Here is a 22,784-nt window from a genome sequence, read left to right on the forward strand (position 1 = left end):
ATTTTAAACAATATATTTTTAACGCGATAGATTTGTACAATGAATTCTTTACATTTTAGTCAAAAATAACATGACGAGTTACTCATGACTTGTTTGCAAACAAATACAAAAGAGTTGTATTATTTCTTTTTAATTTGCATCTTATGCAAAACACATGTATCACCTTCAAATGAGGAGAAAAGTGTAGAAATCCAAGGAGTCATCTGATTACGATATATGAGAAAAGTGAAACAAGATAGTCGGATAAAAACATGAAATTTTTTATTTACCATCTTAAAAAAATAAACCATTTTATTTTATTTTCTGAAAATTTTCATATATAATAGTATCGCAGTTTCAAATTGCGGTACCAAATTAATGCACTAAATGTGATATTAAATGCACTGTAATTCTGGTGAATACGAAACTTTTCAGAAAATAAAGTTAAATCGTTTATCATTTCATATCTACTAGTATCGCAGTTTCAAATTGCGGTACCTAATTAATAGTCTAAATGTGATATTAAATGCACTGCAATTCTAGTAAATATGAAACTTTTCAGAAAATAAAATTAAATCGTTTATTATTTTTAAAGATAGTAAATAAATAAAAAATCGGCGATTAAAATGTATGGGATTTGGTATCAAAAGTAGTCTGAAAACATAATCTCGTTATGTATTTATATGATTGTATAGGATGAGATTTGGTATGACTGAGAAGGCTAGATCTCTATTAATGTGCTTTTTTTTATCACAAAAACACGAAAAAAAAATATGATTTTGTTGCACCTGTTTTCTCAATAGTGTTAAATAATTTAAATTCATGTTATTATAAAACAAAATAAAACTGGGAGAGGCTAAATCTTATTTCTATATTATATCTCCATATCAGTGTCATCTTTCAACCACATACAAAACCTATATTTATAGGCTAGAGAAAGCAAATAAAAAAACCATACAATTAACATGAGAGTTAATATATAAATTAAATCTAATAGAATGTGGATGAGGTAGAGAATGTGAAATGTTCATTGTTATTATTTCATAACACATGTATATTTTTTGAATTATTTCAATGTATTTTTGCGAATGTGAATTTGATCAGTATAAGTAGGGGCAGATCCAGCATACTGCAGGGTAGGGCAAGTGCCCTACCTTGAAATTTCAAAATAAAATTTTAAGTACTAGGTTTTTGAATCTTGTCCTACCCTAAAAAATAAAAAAATAAAACAAATACCCTACCCTATTGAGTTTATTTCTCGTTCTTCATGTACAAAGAATTACATTTCAGCAATCAATTTTGCCCTCTTCTCTTTCTCCTCTGTAAATTTTCTTTTATTGTAATTTTATGTTAATTTTCGAATGTTTGTTTGAGAAGAAGGAATCTTGTATGAACGTGGAGCACATGAAACAAAATATTGGCACTACTTGGTTTTCATAAACCAAATGTAGCAAAGGAGAGAATATAATAAATGGAGCTGATTGACTTGAATTAGTGGGTTGACGAGCGAGTTTAAATGAGAGATAAAAAAATGGTGCGCATTGCCCAACATAATATATTAAATTATCTTGGTGCAAGCCAACAGCCTCCTCTCTTTTTTTCTTTCTGTTTTCTTTTCATTTGCCATTGTTATTCACCATTCCATAGTTAATGGATATCTCCATTTCTTTTGATATACTGAGTTTGCTAATGAATTTCTATTTTCTTCTCTCTTTTTTCCATTTAATTTATTATATATATTTATATTTTGTATTTAGGAGTTAGTACACGGTTACACACATATATTATTATCGAACTTCTTTTTGTATGTCATGTTTAGATTTAAAAAAAATTTAGCATGTTGATTAATTTTTATTTAATAAGCTAATTAGTTAGTACTTAATAAATTTAAACCCAATTAGATACTGTATTGAACTCCGCATATAAATTATCTTGTCCTACCTGACAAAAATCTTAGATTCGCCCCTGAGTATAACTCTACGCGAATAGAATCTCATTCCATATAATTATATAATATCTGAATAAATACTTTCTCAACTTCTACAGTTATTAAATGAAGTTACGATCGAACGAGCTATGGATTTATATATTTGTGACTTCTTTGTTGTCTTTTGTTGTACATCATGTTCATTATATCAGAAGCGGAACTATACTATTGAACTATGAGATTTAAACACATATAGACGTCAATCATACAAATTTAGAGTCAATTGCATAATAACGTACAATTATTTAAAATTATATAAAAACATGCATAAATATTTAAAAAAAAAAATAGAGATCAATTAATTGATTACATTTTCTCTCTTCCCTCCGTCCCTGTTTATGGCTGTAATTCACTCCCTGCTCAAAATATCACGAGTTATCTTATACAATCGAAATGGAAGGAATCAACTTCATGAACTCGTTGTCAAGATGACATGATACTTTTTTGAATTTTACTCCAATTAACGCATTTAATATAATTCTTTTAAAATAGAAATAACAAATTCTTATCAGACGAACCATTAAAATTTAAACTTTTAATTTTTATGGATCATGCGAGCACGTAACAGAGGTGAAGTAATGGGAGATCGTACGGTGTACCTTCTATCCAGTGTAGTAATATTCGATCGAATATTTTTATTCGGTTGCAATTTGAATATAAAATATATATTCGGTTCAAATATATATGCAATTTAAAGCATATTACCGGTTTAGAGTATATTAACAGTAATAAAAATACAGATTTAGAGTATATTAACAGTAAACAATTTACTTGTGTCAGTTCTTTTGTCACATAGCTATCAGATCAGTACTTCAGATAAGAATATAAGTACTAACCTTACAGCGGTAATTAGTATTCCCGCTAATTACCTTGGTCAGTGACCTTTTTAAGAGTATATATCATCTATATTATGGAGTTTCACAATTTCAGTCATGAACTCGAAATGATCCATAAATGCAATAATACTCAAGGAAACGAAATGATATAAACATTCAATTCATGAACAAAACTTTATAATAATTTATCGTATTACTGACTTCTAGATTATTACAAACTAACAATCTCCCACTTAAGCTAGGAGCCAATCATCGCAGGCTCTACTTATACAAATCTATAGTATTCTAAAAATCTCGTAGATCTAAAGAAAAACTCATAGCCAATCTCCTATGTGTCTCAGACCCATAGAAGCCGTATGCATCTGGTGCTTGGCTTGAGGAAGAGGTTTTGTGAGTGGATCAGCTGTGTTGCTGACTGTGTCAACTCTACATATCTTTACATCACCTCTATTTACGATCTCTCGTATCAGGTGATAACGACGTAGAACATGCTTGGATTTTGAGTGCGATCTCGGTTCCTTGGCCTGAGCTATAGCTCCATTGTTGTCACAGTAGAGGTCCACAGGCCCTTGAACACTGGGAACCACTCCAAGTTCTCTAAGGAACTTCTTGATCCAGAAACCCTCTTTAGCTGCCTCGGATGCAGCTATGTACTCTGCTTCGGTGGTTGAGTCTGTTGTAGTCTCTTGCTTTGAACTCTTCCAGCTCACAGCACCACCGTTGAGTATGAATACATACGCAGACTGTGATCTCGAGTCATCATAGTCAGTTTGGAAATTGGCATCAGTGTAACCATTTATCACAAGCTCGAAATCACCACCGTAGACGAGAAACATATCCTTAGTTCTTCTCAAGTACTTAAGGATATTCTTTGCAGCAATCCAGTGCTCCATGCCTGGATTAGCCTGATATCTACTCGTCACACTCAAAGCGTACGAGACATCAGGGCGAGTGCACAACATGGCGTACATGATAGATCCAATAACTGAAGCGTATGGTACTCTACTCATGTTGCTTCGCTCATCAGTTGTCGAAGGACACTGAGTCTTGCTTAGCTGAACACCATGTGACATTGGCAGGAATCCTCTCTTAGAATCCTGCATGCTGAAACGATTCAGCACTTTGTCAATGTACGTGCTTTGACTTAATCCTATAAGTCTATTTGATCTATCTCGGTAGATCTTTATGCCTAGTATATAGACAGCCTCGCCCAAGTCCTTCATTGAAAAGACTTTCTTCAACGAAGACTTGGCTTGTTGCAAAAGAGGAATATCATTTCTTTTTATGCATTGTCAATATTTTCGTTTTCAAAATTCTACCAGCTTCAATTTTCCATAACAATTTATGCAACACAAGGCATAGATCTTTTTATGCATTGTCAATAGTATTCATTATAAATCTGCCACATCCCAAATACTCTTTGCACCATGTCAGATATAATAAATTTAAATTCCATACCTTTAGGTGGCCCTACTGTCAATTACCCAGAAGCGCTCTTTATCTTCGTATAATAAACCTGTAACCCACAAGAGAAACGAGTGAGAAATAATAAATTATTTCTCAGTGTTGATTGCCACTCAGATTATTGGATTCGAAGGAAATTCATATTCAGAATGAAATCACCCCACAAGAAATAAATTGTTCATTTCATAATGACGAATGCAAATGCTCGATAACAGTATCCAATTGAACAACAAAAAGTACATAAATAAATCAGAAGTCTAAGAATCTTATTAGAATAAATGATTTGGGTCAAAAATTTTTTAATCCTTTTAAGTCTAATAATGTTTGGGACCTAATCTTTACAACCACTAACTCTGATAACATTGAAACAATGGAACCTGGTTTAGAGATCTAATTGGGCTGTTGGGGTGCCCCACTTTTGCCCTGTCAAATTAGGGGTGTCAATGGCACCCTTTTACCCGACCCGTATCATATCTGAAAACACGGGTAAGAGTAAGATTTTTTTTCCGCCAACTAATCAGGTACGAGTAAGGATAATGATTTTTTTTCGTTATCTTACCCGTTTTCGTATAAATTAACTTTTAAAAATAAAATTATATATATAGATATATATTTGTATGAAGATGATACATGATACAATAAAGTTTTTGTATTTTATTAAATTTTCATAATATTCATTATTATTATTTTCTTATTTTGAAAAATATTTTATCAAAAACACAAATCGAAATGTTAATGACACTTTTTTATCCGTTTACTCGACCCGTACTGTATTCAAAAATACGGATAAGAGTAAAGATTTTTTTTCCGTTATTATAACGGGTATGGGTATGAAAATATCATCACCCAACCCGTACCGTACCCGTTGACACCCCTACGTCAAATACATCATTAGCAATCCAATTATTATTTTTACATATTTTTTTGTGTTTCTTTCCATAAGCTACTATGAGTTGCACAAAGTACATATATAGCAAAGTATTTTCAATATATAATAATCGTATGCGTTTTATTTTCAATATACTAGCCATAATCACATATTCAAAGTCAAATGTATATATGGGCAAAAGTTTGACTTCACCTTACACTTATGTTGATTTTTATTTTTTTTTGAAAAAATAGGTGATATGTAGACATTTGCTAACGGGTTACCCGTGACCCGTTCCGGGTTACCCGTTAGGGGTAACGGGTAGGACGGGTAAAGGGGTAGGTCGGGTACGGGTAAAACCCATAACGGGTAGACGGGTAATTTTTCCAAAACCTCTATCCGGTCCGTTTATTACCCGTACCCGTTGCGGGTTGACGGGTACGGGTACCGCGGGTATGGATCCGGGTATCCGGGTACGGGTCCGGTCCGCCCGGTTTTTTTTTTTTTTTTTTTCTGTTTTTTCCCTATTTTTCTGTTTTTTTCAAAAAATTCAAATTTTTTTGAAGTGAAACGGGTCGGGTACGGGTAACGGGTACGGGTATGCGGGTAAATGGGTACGGGTAGGCGGGTACGGGTATGCGGGTAGATGGGTACGGGTAGGCGGGTAGACGGGTACGGGTATAACGGGTTTTTTTCAAATTAGGTTGTCCGGTCCGTTTATTACCCGTACCCGTCTACCCGTTTGTACCCGGGCAACGGGTACGGGTAGCTCGGGTAACGGGTACGGACCGGGCAAAACGGGCTGAACCCGTTAGGGGTTTAGCAAACGTCTAGTGATATGTATAGGCTTGTTTAGTCCGGGCGGGTCTTACTTTTCCGTTCCTCTTTTTTTTTTGTTCTTCTTCTTCTTCTCGGACGGGTCTTAATTTGCCGTCCGGTTTTTTTTTTTTCCTCTCCGCTAAGTTGGTCAAGGGTGGGTTAATTAGGGCCTTAAGCCAGACGGAATAATTAGTCCCGTCTGCTGGACGGGATAATACAACCCATTCTACCTATTTCTCGATAAAAACCAAAACTTATCTCCTTTCAATATTTTATTATTTTATTTTCTAATAATAAAAAAATCGGCATATACGGTGCGATTTACATTCAAAAGTATCCTCTCCAATATGTGTAAAATATTTCCTTCATTTTACGGTTTGGGATTTACTCTCATGCTCTTTGAGATTCAGACTAGCCCAGGGGCAGTATTATTTTGGATTTGAGATTATGCAAAGTTAAAAGAACGGTCCGGATCCAAGGATGTGAAAATTCGATTTACAGTAAATGATGCACGGATGACACGTGCTGACGGTCCCCCCTGTTCAGGCTGCTTTTGCTATTTCACGCCCAATTCTCCACTATAATTATTCCGGTTCTTCCGAGGCTATCTCTCTGTAGTAATCTGTGTGGCTATCAATAAATTCCAAAACTTTGAACACTGCACGTCGTTCAGTCGTTATTACACGAATAAAGTCCATAACTTATACGTAATTCATAACTAACTACGAATGTTAAATATTTTCAAAAATTATGAAAAAATAGTAAAAAAATTTCAAAAAATATAAAATTTGGTCTTTAAGCACATTTTAATATGAAAAACACGTTGGAATGTTCGAATCGACTATTTGAACTTTGAAAATTAAGATATGAGGAGAGGGTGCACGTTAAAAGCACAAAAGAGAGTGTATTTTAACCCTCCTCTTTGAAAAATATGTAATTTCAAAATAGTTTAACATTCTTATAATAATAAGAATTGCAGTTATCGATCATGTATAAAAAATAGTTTCTATTCAAAGTTGCATAAAAAATTTGTTTGTAATAATGCAAAAAAAAAAAAATCATAAGTAACAATTAGAAAACTGATATGTAAGAATGTTTTCTTTAAATATGATAACTTAAAAATAAAAATATGCTTCAATTAAAGACCCAGGAAGGAGGGACTGAAGGAGAAGGGAGGGAAAAAATAGAACCCACAGGCCACAAGGACAATTTGTCAAAAAAATTAAAAGAATAATATTTTATTTTATGATTTGATAAGATACTTTATAAAATTTCTCTGATGGAAACACATCAACAGTTTAAACTAAAACAGTTGAGGAAACTGTTGCTGCATATATTGAAGCACTATATCTGCCACAGAAGACACGAACAGATTCTAATGCTGTCTGCCTAACTGCAGTCTGCAGCCATGAGACGAAATGCCCAAGGGCTTCCAATTAAAAAAAAAAAAAAAAAAAAAAAAACAGAGAGATGAGACGAAACGGTATCTCTCAGGTACCGCTCTTAGTACAATGAAATCCCGGGCGAGCGATACAGGGTCCGTATTGAAATTCGTGCCAGATTAAAAATGACGACTCAGATCTCACTCTACTCAGTCAGTTACTGAACTGGATCTGAATTCGAGACGAGACCATGAAGAGAAGATTGCGTATCTCGTGCCTCAGTGTCATTGTCTGTGTCTACCAGCTTAGGCTCAGTTAGGCAGCTAGCGCCAAAAAAAAAAAAAATGTACTTTATTTTATTTTAATTTCTTACTATGGAAGAAGATATCGCTTTTTTATTTTATTCGAGTGCATGAAAAATTAAACATTCAGTTTTATCCTTCTTTTAGCAATAAATTTAATAATTGAGAGTTGTACACATCTGGGGATTCGATGGATCCAGACTATATTTTCTTCGCTGATACGAAGATTAAAATGATTCATGCTTCTGATTTTAAACTTTCTAATTAAATTATTCCACAGAGATCAATATGGACAGTTTAATTTTTTTTTTTTGACTAATTATAAATCGGTGCCGAATCCAATTGCTGATGTCATTTGATCATCACTTTCGGATATAATGATAAACAAATAAGGTCACATCTGGAGGACTAGAAAAAAAAAACATTTTATTTATCATTATAATAATCTTTCTTTGAGTGAGAACTAAACAAAGAGAAAATTAGAAGGCTACACAAGCATCTTTTGTCGACCAGGCGTCGGCTTCCAAAAAAGCAAGATGGAAATTTTGTATACTCCAAAATTATGGTAGCTCTCAATTTTGATAAAACTACGCTCTGTATTGACATTTAATATAGGGCCTGATAATTGTCCTCCTAATCTCATCTTTCCATTATCTCTCTAATTTTATTTGTTCAATCTAGTTCACATTTCTTACGATTTACAAGAAATTTTGCGAATCTAAAATCACGAACGTTTTCTATGCAATTTTATCTTTCAAATGAGATTCATGATAACATACTTTCGAGTTCATTTTCATACAAGTATTTATACCTCATCATCTAAGTATTTTTCACATATGACACTGCTGACATTTAAAAGTATTAATATCAAGTATTACAAATATTTATATCTATGCACTGAAGTATTTATACCTATGTGATCAACTATTTTTGTTAGAAAAAGATTGACGCAAGAACGATTGAGAAAGGTTGATGCGAAAATGCGGGGTCCACGATTGAGGATAAATACTTACAAGTATAGGTATAAATATTTGCACGATGAGGTATAAATACTTGTCTGATGATGAGCCCAAAAGTATGTCATCGTAGATCTCATTTAAAATATAAAATTGCGTAGAATACGTTCGTGATTTAGATTCGCAAAATTTCTCATGGATCGTGAGAAATGTGGACGACATTCAAAAAAGGAAAAAAAAAACTCACCTCTAAAAACGTGTATGATTCTTCTCCCTATGTAGTTTGAGCGGTCCCCCCATATAGTCATATCAAGTTAGACATGCAAGTATTAATATCTTAGTTTGCAAGTATTAATTTATTATCTTTCAAGTATTTATACCTATGAATTTAATTAAACTTGGAAGACCACAATGTTTTGAATAAATTTAATTAAACTAGTTAGTTAATTTAGTTTATGGAAGTTAAAATCAGTTTAAGAGATGGGGGATGATGGGGAGATACGGGATCCACGATTGGGGATAAATACTTACAAGTATAGGTATAAATACTTGTGTGACGATGAGCCCGAAAGTATATCATCATGGATCTCATTTGAAAGATAAAATACATTGTGGGTACAATGTAGATACTGAAGTGGGGGGGGATTGAAATAATTGTTGGGATAAATTTTCAAAATATTCAGATAGTTATAAATTAATTAAAATAAATCAAATTGAAATAGAATTACTCGGATTGTGCAAAACACTGTTCTTAAGCGTATTTCGTCTCATCATGTAAGATGGAACCGCAATCAAGATAATCCATGATTGTTGCTCATTACACATCATAGAAGCAACTGACGATAACTTCGCAATATTCAGCATAAATCAGAATTTGATAATTGAAATAAATGAAAAGATTATGTGGGAGAGTAAAATAAAATTTTCTTTTTCTTTTTCTTTTCTCTGATACAAACAGATAGAAATGGAGAGTGATATACTGATATTCATCAGTTTATTTTTCTACTGCCTTCTCATATTGGGAATGAAAAAGAGATGAACTTATACAATAACAATTAATTGAATTCATTAAAGGAAATGAAATGCGTCCAAATTATTGGGTAATTGAAAGGTCATTAATATCTTAATGAATCAAAGATCAAATGGATTTGAAATATCAAACGATGAACTTTATGAAAACAAATTGTTGGATATTTATATTGTGCATCGATGAAGTAGTTTATAAACTTTGAACTTCATATAGTATCGATAGCTTTAATTTGGAGGAAACTGATCGGCGTAAAGCGCAACACAAGTTTCGGTACGCTTGGGAGCGTACCTTTTAAACCTCGGTTACACCTTCCGATTAGGGTTGCAAGTGCACAACCCTATCGAGGAGTATAATCGGGTATCGATCCACAGGGACGGTTTCTTTATCTAGAATTTTACTTAGCTTAGCTAAAGACTAGAAGTGAGAAAAAAGGGTTTTGGTGTTTAATTTTCCTAAGGAATCAACTCAAGCAATCACACAATGATATAGAATAGTAAATGTGCAAGAAAAGGTATAAACTGTGTTTTGATTTGGGATAAAAGGTGTTTCAAGGGTTTCAGACTTCATCTCTGATTTGCCTCTAGTGGTACGACCCTTACCAAGTTGGTACGGCCAGGCCGCACCAACCTGGTATGACCAAGCCGTATGGGGCTTGGTACGGGTAGGCCGCACCACTCTTGTAAGGGCCGTACTGGTTTACCAGAACAGAGCTTACAAGTTCGAGTTGATGCATTTCTTGCTGGTACCTCGTATTAAACTCTTGATAAAGGTTCAATTGACCATACCTAAGGTTCCTAAACCTCAACTCTCGTTTGTTGGTTCAAGATCTAAGTTTTGGATTCAATTCTTCACCTTCTAGGGTTTCTAAACCTCAACTCTCGTGTTTTGGTCCAGATCCTCTAGTTGATTGATTGGAGATCTAAGGTAACCTCTAATCTGTCGATTAGAGGAGAATTCAACCTTTCGACTTCAATTCGATCAAATCTACCTAAAGGGATTGGTTTGGTTGAGAGAAGGCAATGGTCACATGACCTTGTTAGGGTTGATCTACCACTATAGGCACACCACATGCAATCACAGCAACACAAAGCAATCAAGACAAGCAAATTCACAATCAAATCAATCACAAGAGTTCATACAAGATCCAAATCAAGAAAAGCAACACAAATCAAGAAAATCCATCTACAAATCCTAGAAACGAAAGTCTACTACTCACAAGTCATGGATCTGTCCAGATATACAAGAAAAGAGATAGAGAAAGTCATGAAAGAACTAGATTGAAGATCGGGAATGGAGAAGGTGTAGATCCGTCGATTCTCGCCTCTTCCTCTTCCTTGATCTTCTCTTCTTGCTCCTTTGCTCTCTTTCTCTCTTTCACTGAGCTCTCAATCTGGAATGAAGTGGAATTTTCGAAAATGGAGAGATCCCCCGCTATATATAGCCTCTGCCAAGATTTGAATTCTGTCAGGCGGCACCTATGTACGGCCCGTACCAATTTGGTACGGCCAGGCCGTACAAGGTGGGAAGAAGGCTGAAACGGCTAAGTTTGGTACAGGCCGTACCAAGTTTGGTAAGGGCCGTACCAAGGTGTCCAAAAACGCCGTTTCTTCGTGTATTTTGCTCCAATCCTGCAGAAAACAAACAAACTCTCAGCAGTACCAAATTCTAAGAATATATCAATGAAATGCACATGGTTTTGACAATTTGGAACATGAATTTGGTATGAAATCAAGTCAAATATAGGCTAAATATGCGAGGTATCAGAAACATAATGAACTATGTCTTGAACTCATTCCTTTGATTCAAAATTCAACCATCACACACACAATATGGAGATTCTTGTCGCGGTACGCGCATTAATAGCCTTATGCAAGTCTTAGATTTTTCATGAGAGTCTTAAAGGCTTACCCTTGCCTCGCATCGTGGTTGTATACAAACACTCTCATATAAGTGAATTCCTACCAAGGATATGTGTAGATTCATATCCTACGAAAAATACCGCCTCGGTCCTCATTAAGAACTAAAATGCCCACCCTATCATCTACATAGAGCACATTCACCATAGGGATGGGGTTGGAGTCGATGCTCCTTAAAAGTGTGCACTCTTTTGGTTAACTTATCAGCTTGTTCTTACCCAATGAAACTCTTTCAAGAGATCGCCTATCAGAGATTGCGTTGCCATCGCAAGAAGACCCATTAGGACTAAAACCCATCTCCTCGATGAAATTTTTATATATATACACTTTAATTTTAGTCCATTATCAACATATGAAATTCATATTAATGAATAATTATTTATTGCTCAAGTTTGTAAGTAATTTTTTTTACTTCATTTATCTGCAATTAATAATAATGTTCATAAATCATATTAATAATTTCATGAATTAATTATTTATAACATCATAGCATTATTCTACATAAAATTAATCACATATATCATTATTCATACATAATAATATGTCAGGCTTATTGTAAGATGAATTAAATATTTCAATAAGTATTTAAACTCTCACATTTTCTATTATACATGAGAAAAATAAGAATATTATTTTTCTAAATGCTCAAATATTGTTCATACTTAATGCACTCAAATTAATATTGATTGTCATAGCCAATTTACTATAATAGAACTGAACCGTTGTAACGGTTGGCCAACTTACGGCGGGTTTGGTTTGTCATTAACCTTAACGGTAGTTAGCTGTTGCCACATATGCATAACAGTGGTTAACCGTGGTTACAAGTCCATAATGGTTGGCCTCTGAAAATTCGAGGATGCCAACCAATTTTATCTGTTCCGCCACCGTTGTCAAAGAATTATTTTGTGGCACCGGCACCACATATTAATTATCCGTTGCAACGGTTGACCTCACTTAGGTCAATCTCAAACTTATTTTACCAATTTTACATATTAATATTTCTAATCTTGAGATAATGCTTCTGCTGTCCATCCGCACACAACTGGGCAAACCATACAAGGGCTGGTTTCTACTCCAGGCGGAATCACACACGGTTTGATCATAATCATACACAACCTATACTGGTATCAGTTACAATCTGAGAGTTTCTAATCCTGTTCTAGTGTTGATTATTGGTCAGTAATGCAACACCTTAATTGAATAAGTCATGGTTGGGCACTTAATACAATCGCATAAAGATTAATGATAAGTCTTAATTACTAATATTACAAAAGGGTCAAGTTCATAGTTACGTCATTTCTATATGCCTTTTATAATAATAGCAATTAAAATTACTCCACTACTAGTCATAGGATGTGACATTCATCTACTAAACTATATCCTAATAGGTTTCTAACTGAAGTACGAATATGAATGGTCACCCTTTCGGTCTATTCTACTTGTATCTAAGATACTTATATTCTTTGGTTGTTGGTTAACCCCCCCAATGGTATACAAGGAGTGTACATCTCAATGCATACGATGTCACTTTAAGCATACAATAAATAAAAACATAAGGAGTAAATCTCAGTAAGAATTCAGATCATAATGCAATGACAAATATAAATAAACAACTAGATTAAGCTCATAAGAATTCAAGATTATATATCTTCACCCTATAAAAGGATTGCTTAGCCGCTCATGATGGGTTTAACAACAAAAGAGACAAAAGACATTAAGAAAGAGAGCAATAAAGAGAGAGATGGAAGGTGGACACCTATGCTGCATCTTCTCTCATGCACGCCATCTTCTTGTCTTGTCTCTACTCATTTCTTCTAATTGAGACCTTGCTATTCTATTGATCTCTCCTTTACATAGCCTCCATAAGATAAAACCCTAATTCTAAGTGCTCTTTGGTGTAAAATATGTCTTTGTGACTTCAGAGATTCTAGTTTCACAGGTGTTTACTCCTAATGGTTTACAAATTGATTTCTATAGACAGTTAGTGAGTATTTATCATACATAGTGGTGTGCTTTATTAGCACAATTTCATAATTTTCACCTGAGCTCTACTAATGACCAATTAGTTTGGAGATGGACTAGTTCAAGTAGATTTAGTGTCCATTCTTTATATGCCTGGTTGGCTTTTGGTGGAATCTCAAACTCTACATTTTCTAATATTTGGACAGCTCATATACCTTTAAAGATTAGAAATTTCCTTTGGTTGGCCAAACAAAGCAAGATTTTGATGAGGGATAATCTAGGTAGAAGGGGTTGGCAGGGTGACTGACATTGTGTATTTTGTGATTCATATGAATAAGTTTCTCATTTATTCTTGACTTGCCCTTTGGCTAGTCAACTATGGTGTTGGGTAGCTGAATTTAATAACTTCACTTTTACATGTACAACACTTGATGAATTGTGGGATATGGTTACTTGTATTCCAATGAAGGATGAGAATCTTATTATGGTAATTATAGGTATAGTTTTATGGACTTTATGGTTTGAGAGAAATAGGGTTATTTTCAAGGCGGGCATTGCAAAACAGGCTAGTAGTTTTGGAACACAAATTCTTTCTATTACTAGGTTTTGGTGTTCTAATAAAAAATATAATACTTTGGATAAACTAATGTGTATGTTGCCTCTTGATGTAAAGGGACTATCAGGCGATTTACTTACTATCCCTATGGTGGCTGGCATGGATATAATCCCTATGCTTGGGATCGATCATATGAGGGATGAAGAACCGTGAAGATGGAGGCACATGTAGCTTCACAGATACAATTTTTGTTGTGTTTTTTTATATGAAGGTTTATATGCTTTGTGATAGTTTATGTTTTAGTGCAGGTTATTTTGTCTATCGGGTTTTAGTTTTTGCTTAATGGTATATGCTTGATGCCTATGTTATCTGTTTGTAAGTTTTGTTCTATGTTGTTGTTGGTACTAGTTTTGGTACTAGGTCACAAACATTGTAATCTGGTTTTTGTTTAGTATTGAAAATCAGGTATATACCTGCTTCTTAAAAAAAAAAATTATACGATCGACAGATCTATAAAATTATATAAGTCGTCCTTGATTCTACATGATAGAATTTCTCAACTACACTGACTACAAGTTAATCAAATTAATAACTAAATCTATCACAAAATCTAGTTTCAATCAATCCTATCCGAATTACGGAAATACATTTAAGATTGTTGGAATAAATTTTTAGAATATTTAGATAGTTATAAATTAGTTAAAATAAATCAAATTGAAATAGAGTTATCTGAATCGTGCAAAGCACTATCCTTAAACGCATTTCGTCTTATCATGCAAAATAGAGCCGCAACCAAGATAATCCGGGGTTATTGCTCGTTAGACATGCCATAGAAGCAACTAACGATAACTCCGTAATATTTAGCATAAATCAGAATTTGATAATTGAAATAAATAAAAAGATTATGTGGGAGAGTAAAAAGAAAATGGAGACTAATACAAACAGAGAGAAATGGAGACTTATATTCATCAGTTCTTTTTTCTACTATCTTCTCAATATCGGAATGAAAAAGAGATGAGCTTATATAGTAACAATTAATTGAATTCATTAAAAGAAAGGAAAGGCATTCAAAATATTGGATAATTGAAAAATCATTAATATCTTAATGAATCAAAGATTAAACGGATTTGAATCGAGAAAACCGAACATAGAACGTATATGTAAATAAGGTACAATCAAGAGTCTGTCCAATGGGCAAATATTTAACAAATATTCAATTTTCGGTTTAGTCCCTCAAGTTAACAAATATTACAAATGCTAATAAATTTTGAGTTTTTCAAATAAAATTCCAACAATAATTATTCTTCAAAAAATGGCTCTGAATTTGAAGTTTTATGTAGCAGTTATTATTATTTTTATTAATTTGTTATCACAATCACCATCCTTCGTATAACATATCTCCGATCAAAGCGAGAATTTCACCTATTTACTTAACATAAAATTTATATATAATTCACGAGGAGGGTTCAAATGCACCATTATTTTGGTGCTCCAATATGCTCCACATGGACTACATCCTTAATCTTCATTTTTAAAGTCCGAACAGTCGATCCGAACTGTTCAACATGATCTTCATAATAAAATATGCTTGGAGAACAAATTTTATATTTTTTAGAATTTTTTTATAGATACAAAATCACTTTATTAAGGAGATTCTAGACCATCCGATAAAGTCACACTGTACCTATCTAAAAAAATAGTAAAAAAATTCTAAAAAATATAAAATTTGGTCTCCAAGCATATTTTATTATGAAGATCATGTTGAGCAGTTCGGATCGACTATTTGAACTTTAAAAATAGAGATAAAGGACGTAAAACATATTAGAGCATCAAAATGATGGTGCATTTGAACCCTCTTCATAATTCACACTTTATATATGTTTTCAATTTACAAGTTATATTAGCAACTAATTAAAGAATTGATACTATAAATACGTGCTCAGATCACTTTACAAGCAAGTTTTGTTTGTCTAAGTTTTATCTACAAGTTTATACCGGAAACAAATTAAAAATTAATACTTAACAACTAAAGAATTGATACCTGTTTGTTAATTGATCGATACTTAATTAGTATATATAAGAATTGAAGATTATATTATTATTCTCTTTGATCTTTTTAATTTTTTATTAGTGACATAGTCACGAGCTAAAAAAACTTAAAGATGATCCATAAAATCCTAGACTATATGGAATATAGATCTTTTCTCGTGTTTACACAAATTCACTTAATTATTACTTACGTTACTCATATTCACCACAAATTAATGACCTCATATATAGTCGTACGTTCCGATACATATATTTGTACGTCATAGCTTTTTACTAAAATCACAGAAATATAGCTCATATATAAGAGATATCATATTAGCTAAGACATGCGATATATTTGTCAGGCGAAAAAATCACCATTAAATCGAAAGCTGGTGGATTTCAAACAATTATATATTAATAACAAAAGATGATGAATAGAGACTTACATTTGAGACTAGTAATCATATACAATTACGCAAATCGGCAAATTTAATTATAATCTATTTCAATTCATAAAATATTTCTAATTTAAGAATTATCACTGCATTGATGTATAAGTCAAATATTATATATACCAATCCAAGCAAAAAAAAGAAGTGATTCTCTCCCCTTTTGATAACAAAGTTATTTGACAACTTTAGATATTACCTCAAATTGACAAAAAAAATGCGATTTAAATAATGTTTATCACGTCATAGCAGAACGGTTAAAAAAATAGCACTATGTCTATGTAGCACCGCTATAGCGCTATAACTTTTATGGTCCAAAAATGCTATAGCAGCACTATAGCATTGTATTTAAAACTCTAGTAAATTGTATGTATCAAAATATGGATATATTTGCTTATCATATATATAGCAATATTATAAATAACATTATCATGAGCTCGTTAGATGTATGAGTTACTGTCAAACGATTAATTGATATATAACTAATTAATCAGTACTACATATAGACCGATTTAACATTCAAGATAATGTTTTTCCATGTGAAGTTTTTGAAATGACCAACTAAATGGATCATGACCTAATAAATAACCAACTAAACAAATTAAATGACCCAACAAATTACCGATTAAACAGACTAAATGATTGTTTAAACAAAAAATAGACGATTAATCATATAACTTAGCCATTTTGATGTTCCATCCGTAAAAAACTTTTTGCCCTTTCTGTTCGTGATTTGACCACTGCTACTGACTAAACGGCCATTTTTATTAATATCCTTAAAAAAAAAGAAATTTTAATAATGCCCCTACATTGAATTTTTTGTTAAAAATGCCCCAACCGTCAGGCCCAAAACAAAAGCTGTTACGTTACGAAATTTTTACAATTAAATTAAAATGATTTAAAAGAAAGAATCAAGTTAATTGTGTTAATAAAATGGAAGTTTAAACCTTAATTAAGGTTTTCCTAAATAAGTAAGTTAATTGTGAATTGAAATCGCGTCGAAATTTCGAGATTTCGGAACTTTATAGGCTCAGTGCGGATGGGGTCCATCCGCAGTGCGGGTAAGGGTCCATCCGCAGTGCGGGTAAGGTTCCATCCGCACTCATGAAATTCTGTGTTGGTCCAAAATTGGCTAAGTAGTGAGTGCGGATGGGGTCCATCCGCAGTGCGAGTAAGGGTCCATCCGCTGCGGGTAAGGGTCCATCCGCAGTGCGGGTGGGGTTCATCCGCACTAGGCTCGGATTTTTCTTGAATTTGGTCTGAAAACTTTCTAAGTATCGAGTGCGGATGGGGGCATCCGCATTCAGGGTAATTTTTGCCCTAAAACTCAAATCAAAGCTTCTCTCTCTCTCTCTCTTCCATCATTTCCCCATTTTTAAGTTATTTTCGTCCAAGAGAGAAGGAAAAGAGCCCGTGAGTTTCTGTTTCTTTCAGACTCCCGATTGTTGCGAGAAATCGAGTCTGGAAACCGAGAAAGCAGCCGAGGATCTCTCCGAACCCTTCTATTTGGTATTTCTTTCTCTCCTTTTTGCTTTCAAAACCTCGAATTTTCTCGATTTCTCAGATTCTCGTTTTAAACCCGAGATTTGTGTTCGAATTGCTCGAGGACTAGTTCCTCTACACTTCTTACTAGTTTGTTTGTCAATCTTTTTCCCGATTTCTTCCGATTTGTGAAATCTGATTTCTAGGGTTTCGTGCCAAAATTGAAAGTTGGCATAATCGTGATTTGATTTGTTTAACCCGACCAATTAGACTTGTAATCGGTAGGGTTGCCTCCTGATCGTGAATTTTTAGAACATTTAACGGCTGATTTGAGGTTTTGACCAAATTAGGGTTAACCAAACGGTGAATCGAATTGATCCGAGAACCAAAGTAGTGAAACGGTGATTGATGGTTACCAAAGTGAAATAGTATAAGGCTAGAGGGCCTAGATGGAATTGTGTACCGTTATGTGAGATTTTGGTAAGAAAGAAAGAACCGAAAAGAATCGATACCAAAACATAAGAATTGATTTAGGACTGTACAAACCCTAAGTAAACGTATGGACCACTGAATCCAAATTAAACCAAGTATACGTATAATATAGGTGTAGGCTCGGTCGAGCAAGAACTTGCGAGACAATACGAGACGTCCGATCCTTAAATTAAGCGGTACGCTCGTCATACTAAGGTGCGGGATTCTTGGACTTGTTTGATACTTTATTTTCAGGAATTAAACTGTGTTTTCGTTTGTCATGTTGAATATCATTGATTACATCACTGAATTGCGTAGAGCATTTGCATAGCCCAATCAAATTAAACTCGAATTGATCTGAATTGAATGATTTGCATACTGGTATGGTTATAGGTTATGTCGATCTATTGTGATCTGATTTTGATTTAAAGTCACCACGAGTGGAATTGATATGTGTGTGAATGGATTTACGAAGTTAAGCACTTGGATCCAATTAATTTGCCAAGTCGGGCTGTATGCTGACTTGGATTCCCAGGATCCTAAATGACCTTAGGTGAACGGCCCTCGATATTCCCAGTACCGGTTGGGACGAGGGAGGGTGATTATGTTATGAGATGTGTGATTGGAAATCGTGGTTGACTTGTGTAACGTCTATGGCTCGGTAGCATTTTCCTACGTGTTAATGCATTTGAACGGTCGATTGAATATGACGAATATTGGAAACATTTCTAAAGTGGATTTTCTTTACATGATTTGAACCAGACCTTAATAAACTGTTAAGCCAAGCGGTTGCAGATGGGTGTCAGATAAAGGGTCCAGCGGTTGGCCATCTGTAGGTGTCAGTAACCCTACAGATGTGGGTTTGATAAAGGTTCAGCTCGAAAGAACATCTGTAATTGCTACAAGCCCTACTGAACTGAGTTAGGAATCGAGTTAAGCCAAAATATATGTTGTGTTTGAGATTCATCTTGGAAATTCCGTAAACTGTGTTTCAAGTTGATTAACTGTTGTCGAGTAGTGGCATTCTGTTATTTATGTTTTCTTATATAACTGTTTGCATTGTTGTTGTTTGGGTTTCATTATTGAATATAGAGTTTGATTGCAAGTCCAATAATTCAAATGTGGCAAATTCGCACTGAGAATTTATTCTCACCCCCACCTTCCCCGTTATTTTACAGGTATTGGTGCGACTGATTCCGGAGAGGCACGAGAGTAGTAGGCCTTAGTAGCTTACCAGTATATGACCCTAGATATCTTTTGTTGTATATATTTAGGGTAGGCCTCGTGGTTGGTATCCGGATGAGATACTTTTGTTGTATTATATGCTGACCAGACTGTGTACTCTGATATATATATTAGAAACTTGTTTGAATTGCTTGTTGTTTGGTTTGAAATGTGAGTAGCCTTGTAAGCATACACGGCGTTGTATGCTTACGGCGGGGGACTGTTACGACCCGTGGCCGCGGGGTGTGACAGCTCTCTTCGGTGGTATCAGAGCCAGGTTTAAACCCTAACCAGACTGATAGGATACGTGAGTGGGGTACGTTATACTTCGGGTCGTCACGGCTAACGACTTGTTCGTTCTATGAGATAAGTATATGCAAATCTAATGACTATTTTCTTCTTATTTAAGAATTATGGAAGGACGTCGAGGTAGGGGACGACCTAGAACCAGGAACCCACTGAACGAACCGATCATTCATGCGAGCGAGGCCGGATCTGCAGGGCCTGAGGTCCAGAGAGTTGATCTTGGACCTGGAGGTGCGCAGAACCGGGACCGAGATCTAGACGATAGGTTGATCGCGGCTTACGAGAGAGGTCGCCAAGCAGAAAGACGTGAGGTGGCACCGGAGGCTCCCCGAGGAGGTCCGGAAGATTTTAGGAGGTTATACGACTCCTTTATGCGCCTTAATCCACCTCGGTTTAATGGCACTGGTGAGTATGCCGCTGCTGAAGAATGGCTCGCGAGCGTGAGTGCGAAGCTAGTTCTATGTAGAGCACCAGAACAAGATATGGTGGAGCTGGCAGAGCAGCAGTTAGAGGAGGGTGCGAGGTTCTGGTGGGATGGAGCCCGACGTAGTTATGTCGGGGAGGAGGCCAAGATTCCGTGGGAGTGGTTTGAACTGCAGTTCACTCGACGGTTTTTGAGTAACATCCAGCGAGAGGCGCTGCGGAGGAAGTTCCTAGACTTAAAGCAGAGTGGGCGAGCAGTGGCGGAGTATAACAATGAGTTCCTTGCCTTGTCCAGGTACGCGATTGATGTGCAGACTGATGTGGTGAGATACCATAGGCAGTACCTGGATGGACTGGATGGAGGGATATCGATGATTGTGGATACCCCTATGGCTACTGAGTTGCAGGCCATGATGGATCACGCTGAGCAAGTGGAGTTGCACAGCAAGAGAAGGAGGTCGGAGATGACAGAGAGGAATGTCAAGCAGAGGGAGGACCAAAACCGACGGTTTAGGTCAAGGGGAGGACCGTCGACAGCTAGACCACCCCCGAGACAGTTTATGGCACCTAGACCCCCTCCGAGGCAGATAGCAGCACCGGTACTCCGGCCGGGCTTCGTTTCTGTGTGGTGCCGTTCATGCAACCAAGCACACTCTGAGATCGATTGCAGACGCCGCAACCAAGCGTGTTACACCTGCGGCAGCATGGAGCATTGGGCAAGAGAGTGCCCGAATGCGGCACTAGGGTTCCAGAGGAACGGCGGTGGCAGAGGGCCCATGGGACGTGGATCTGGTAGACCACCATTCCGTGGTCGAGGTGCGTCACAGACCAGCGGAGGCAGGATTGGAGGTCGAGTGGCTGCCCACGCACTCGGCATAGCAGATGTTGCATATGACGCAACGAGGGCTCTGGAGGAAGGTGAAGGCTCACAACCATCTGATTCTCGAGCTGATGTGATGACAGGTATACTTTCTATCTCGGATGAGAGTGCCTATTGTTTGATAGATACTGGGTGTAGCCATTCCATTGTATCGAAGGCTTGGGTAGAAAAGTATAACTGGTCAACTGAAACCAATAACCAAGTCCTGAGTGTCCAAACCCCTTTCGGTTCGACTGACCGAAAAATAACCATATGCCGAAACCGAAAAGTCAGAGTTGATGGAAGGGATCTCGAGATAGACCTGTTGGTTATGGAGATCACGGGTTACGACGTTCTATTGGGGATGGATTGGTTAACAAGACATGCCGCAACGATCGACTGTCCGCACCGCAGGATTTGTTTTGTGACCGCAAAAGGTGGTATGTCGTGCATGCTGAACTGTAGGAAGGTTGGAGGGTTGATACCGTGCATCTCGGCTGTGGAAGTTAGGCACCTGATCGATTCAGGGTGCACTGCATATCTGGCAGCAATAGTGTACACTGATACGGAAGTTCCTGAGATGAATACGATTCCAGTGGTGTCGGAGTTCGTGGATGTGTTTCCGGAAGAAATAGTCGGATTACCACCGGAACGAGAAGTGGAGTTTGGCATAGAAGTGGTACCAGGTACGACACCAATTTCAAAGAGTCTGTATCGTATGGCTCCTGCAGAATTGAAGGAACTCAAGGCCCAATTAGAAGAGATGCTGGAAAGCGGGTTTATTAGACCGAGCACATCTCCATGGGGTGCTCCGGTGCTGTTTGTGAAGAAGAAGGATGGTACCTTGCGGTTATGTATCGACTACCGTGAATTGAACAAGGTGACCGTCAAGAATAGATACCCGTTACCCCGAATCGATGACTTGTTTGATCAGCTGCAAGGATCTTCGATCTACTCCAAGATAGACTTGAGAACGGGGTACCACCAGCTGAGAATACGTCCGACTGATGTGGAAAAGACAGCCTTCCGAACGCGCTATGGGCATTACGAATATATGGTGATGCCGTTCGGGCTAACGAACGCTCCGGCTGCATTTATGGACATGATGCAGCGAGTGTTTCACGACCTATTGGATTCAACTATGGTGGTGTTCATCGATGACATCCTGATATATTCAAGGTCACGTGAGGAGCATGAGGTACATCTGCGGATAGTGTTACAGAGATTGAGGGATCATCAACTATTCGCAAAGTTTTCAAAGTGTGAGTTCTGGCTTGAGAAAGTGGCCTTCCTTGGGCACTTGATATCAGGTGAAGGGTTGGCCGTGGATTCAGAAAAGATTCGGGCGGTGACCGATTGGAAGAGGCCAGAAACAGTTACGGAGATTCGCAGTTTTCTGGGGCTAGCCGGATATTATAGAAGGTTCGTACTTGGATTCTCACAGTTAGCTGCTCCCCTTACGAAGCTTTTGCATAAAGGTGT

Source organism: Carex rostrata, chromosome 16, assembly GCF_964058835.1.
Source record: "Carex rostrata chromosome 16, lpCarRost1.2, whole genome shotgun sequence".
Classification (NCBI taxonomy): Eukaryota; Viridiplantae; Streptophyta; class Magnoliopsida; order Poales; family Cyperaceae; genus Carex; species Carex rostrata.